This window comes from Triticum dicoccoides, chromosome 4A (genome assembly GCF_002162155.2).
Source record: "Triticum dicoccoides isolate Atlit2015 ecotype Zavitan chromosome 4A, WEW_v2.0, whole genome shotgun sequence".
In the NCBI taxonomy this organism is placed as follows: Eukaryota; Viridiplantae; Streptophyta; class Magnoliopsida; order Poales; family Poaceae; genus Triticum; species Triticum dicoccoides.
Window position 1 is genome coordinate 303,120,714 of NC_041386.1, and position 4,356 is coordinate 303,125,069.

A 4,356-nucleotide genomic window follows, 5' to 3' on the forward strand; every position below is an offset into this window, starting at 1 on the left:
AAAGCATGTTCGAGAATCTATGATCAAGAAGTGATCCTAGGCTACTTACGTTCAAGCATAACTCCAACACCGTGTTCACTTCGCGGACCCCGCTGAGAAGAGACCATCACGGCTACAGATGCGGTTGATGCATTTTAATTAAGTTAAGTGTCAAGTTCTCTACAACCGGACATTAACAAATTCCCGTCTGCCCATAACTGCAGGCATGGCTTTCGAAAGGTCAAATCCCTCCAGGGGAGTCCCAACTTAGCCCATCACAAGCTCTCACGGTCAACGTAGGATATTCCTTCTCCCAGGACGACCCAATCAGACTCGGAATCTCGGTTACAAGACATTTTGACAATGGTAAAACAATACCAGCAAACCCCCCGATGCGCCAACATCCTGATAGGAGCTGCACATATCTCGTTCTCAGGGCAACATCGGATGAGACATCCTACAAGTAAAACCAACCCTCAAGTTTCCCCGAGGTGGCCCCACACTCTACTCATTTCGGACCAACACTTAGAGAAGCACTGGACCGAGGGGGTTAAAATAAAGATGACCCTTGAGTCTGCAGAACCCAAGGGAAGGTGATAGGTTGTTAGTGCAAAAGGTAAAACCAAGGTTGGGCCTTGTTGGAGGAGTTTATTCAAAGCAAACTTTCAAGGGGTTCCCATTATAACCCAACCGCGTAAGGAACGCAAAATCAAGGAACATAACACCTGTATGACGGAAACTAGGGCGGCAAGAGTGGAACAAAACACCATGCATAAGGCCGAGCCTTCCACCCTTTATGAAGTATATAGATGCATTAATTAAAATAAGAGATATTGTGATATCCCAACAATAACCATGTTCCAACATGGAACAAACTCCATCTTCACATGCAACTAGCAACGCTATAAGAGGGGCTGAGCAAAGCGGTAACATAGCCAAACAACGGTTTGCTGGGACAAGGTGGGTTATAGGTTTGACATGGCAATATGGGAGGCATGATATAGCAAGTGGTAGGTATCGCAGCATAGGCATAGCAAAAGAGCGAGCATCTAGCAAGCAAAGTTAGAAGTGATTTCGAGGGTATGGTCATCTTGCCTGAGATCCCACAAGGAAGAAGAATGAGTCCATGAAGAAGACAAACGGACGTAGCCGAATGTCGGACCCCGATTCCAAGTTACATCGATCTAGCCGGTAACACCTCATATCACTTTGCGGCCTCACGCACGGTATTCCCACGGGTGTCGCCTTACCATGGCCCGGGACCGTTTGCGCCTTTTGGCTCACGTATATGATAGTGTCGCTAGCATCCATATGACAGAGAACCCGGGCCGACATGACTAGTCGTGAACCCAAAGTGGCACTAACTTACGGGGACAGGCATACATGAATCAACATCGAGCATGTCGGTAAGCAGCGTGCGAATCCGGGCTGTAGCACTGGGCTAACAGGACTCCGGAGGTCACCGCGTGACATTTCCCCGAAGGGACAGACACAGGAACGAAGTGAATCACATGCCGGCCAGTCAAGTGTTCCGGAGCAGTAGTGCTGGGCTAGCAGGACTACTATGGCTCATGGAAGCACAAGACTACATTTCCCCATAAGAGAGGCTACCAAGGATAAATCACTAGGTTGTCGGATCCCACACATACCAAGCATTTCAATCATACACACAATATGCTCAATATGTGCAATACAACATGGCATCACAACAAGACTCTACGACTCAGAGTATTTGTTCATTAGGCTCCGAGGAGCGAGGTAATACAAACATGGGTCTCATGACCCAACATTCAGAGCATACAAGTCAAAACATGCGGAAGCTTAACATGTCTGAGTACAGACATCTACAAATGAAAAAGGCTGAGAAGCCTGACTATCTACCAGATCCTGCCGAGGACATAGGATCGTAGTTGAGGTATCAAGCTAAACGTCAAAGTCCACACGGAACTACTAGCCAGACTGAAGCCTCTCTGCGAAAACATAAATTAAGCAAACGTGAGTACAATTGTACTCAGCAAGACTTACATCAGAACTAACTACATATGCATCGGTATCAACAAAGGGGGTGGTGGAGTTTAACTACAGCAAGCCAGCTTTGACTCAGTGGCTAACCTGAACTACGACTGCAAGCAACTCTTTTGGGGTGGCGCACACGAGTCCACATATTCACCATTCAATACACCACTATGGATCCGCTCCCGTCTCCCTACGAGAAGGCCATCCATAGCACTCACACTTATCTTGCGTGTTTTAGAGTATCCACTTTCACTCGTCTATGAACTATGCAAGGGGTCCAAGTTTCCATATCCGAGGAATCCGGCTATTCGAATAGATAATGATAACCCTGCAGGGGTGTACTTCTTCAAACACGCTCCCACCACTTACCACCATATACACGTCATGTATCTCGACAACCTTCAAGCGGAAGCCTGGCAAGGGTGTCGGCCACGACCTACCTAAACACTTAAGTCTCTAGTCCAGGTTTATCACCTATCCAGGTTCCATCCGTAGGGAGTCCGGCCGAGGTTTCCACATACGGCCCCGAACGATGTGAACAGGGTTCCCGAGACACCAAACGGGCGCCCGGTGCATCGTGCCACGGTGTATCTACTGCAACATAGCCCACCCCTAGGGTCAGCGCTACGCATGGCCACCAACACATAACCTACAAACACCAGAAACTAGTGGCAACTCCTGGACAGAGTACTAGGGTGATTAAAAAGCCGATAGGGTCAATTAAGGATCCCAATGAGTGGTAGTAGCTGTTCATGGATCACAGACACAGAACTCAGTTCCTGAGGACGGTTTTAATGAGATAACCCACCATGTACTCCTACATGGCCTCTCACCGCTACCTTTACCAAATCGTGTTCACACACTTAGCTCACACACAGTAGGACATGTTCACACACCTCCGATTCATTCCCGATGAATCAGAACCGAGACAACTCTATGCAATAGCAGGCATGACAAACAAGCATGAACGAGTAGGCACATCAGGGCTCAAACAACTCCTACTCATGCTTGTTGGTTTCATCTATTTACTGTGGCAATGACAGGTCATGCAGAGGAAAGGGGTTCAACTACCGCAACATGTAACAGTTGAATCGTTGTTGTCCTAATGCAGTAAAAGAGAGCAGGAGCGAGAGAGTGGGATTGTATCGGAATGAACAAGGGGTTTTTTGCTTGCCTGGCAATTCTAAAGATAACATTGAGTCTTCATCAGTGTCAACAATCACAGCGTCGGAGCAGCGTCTACCGAGATGGGACATTTACCGGCAAACAAGGAAGAACACAATCAATGCGATGCAACAATATGATGCATGATCATGACATGGCAATATGCTGTTGACTGATCTAATGCAACTAGCAACAAGTTAAATGGAGTTGGTTTGAACATTAGGATCAAATTCAAATTCATACTATGAATTCAAATAGTGCATTATCATGTTTTGGACTAGACAGTGAGGTTATGTTGTTCAAACATGCATGAAAATGCCATATTCAGATTCCTTGGATTTTTCTGATCATTTTTCATATATAATTTATTTCATTTGGAGTTACAGTTGAATTTCTATGAATTTTAGAAGTTTATACTAATTTCTGGAATTTTCTGAATTATTTTTAATCCAGAAAACGATTAACTGCGTCAGCAATGCGTAAGCATGACGTCAGCGGGTCAACAGGGTCGCCCAGAGTCAAACCTGACAGCTGGGACCCACTAGTCAGTCTCCCAGAGCTGGCTAGTGTGGCTAACATGTGGGCCTGGTCAACGGCCACGTCAGCCGGGTCAGTGATGACGCATGGGGCCACTGGATTAATCTAAAATAAACAGGGAATAAACCCAGGGTTAATTTGGGCGCGGGGCCCATATGTCAGTGAGAGAGGGGGTTAATTAGCGGGGTAATTAGTCCCTAACAACGGTGCCATGTCAGCACACCGGAGTTGAACGTCGGCGAGCACGCGAACGCGTCGGCGATGCTCGGGAACGCGCTACGGGCGGCGGTTGGACGTGCTGCGGGCACCGCGAGGAAGCCCTCGCTCGCCCGCATCCAGGGTTGCTCGCAGCTGGCGCAGGGAGGCCGGGGTCAACAGCGGCGACCACTTGGGCGGCGGCCGGATTTCGGGTGGTGGTGGGTTTGGCGCTACGGCTTGCGTTCGAGAAAAGTAGCAGGCTAGAGAGGCACTATGTCACACCCTAGCTAGTCCATGCATTAGAATGTGCATCATGTTTAAATTTCTCTTAAATTTGAAATGAGGAAAGCAGAAACCCCCAACACCCCCCCCCCATAGAAAAACTAGGGTTTACTAAAATTATTTTCAATGAACCTGAAATGCCCTTCTAAAAAGTTCACCCTCTTTGTCTTGGGTTAGAAC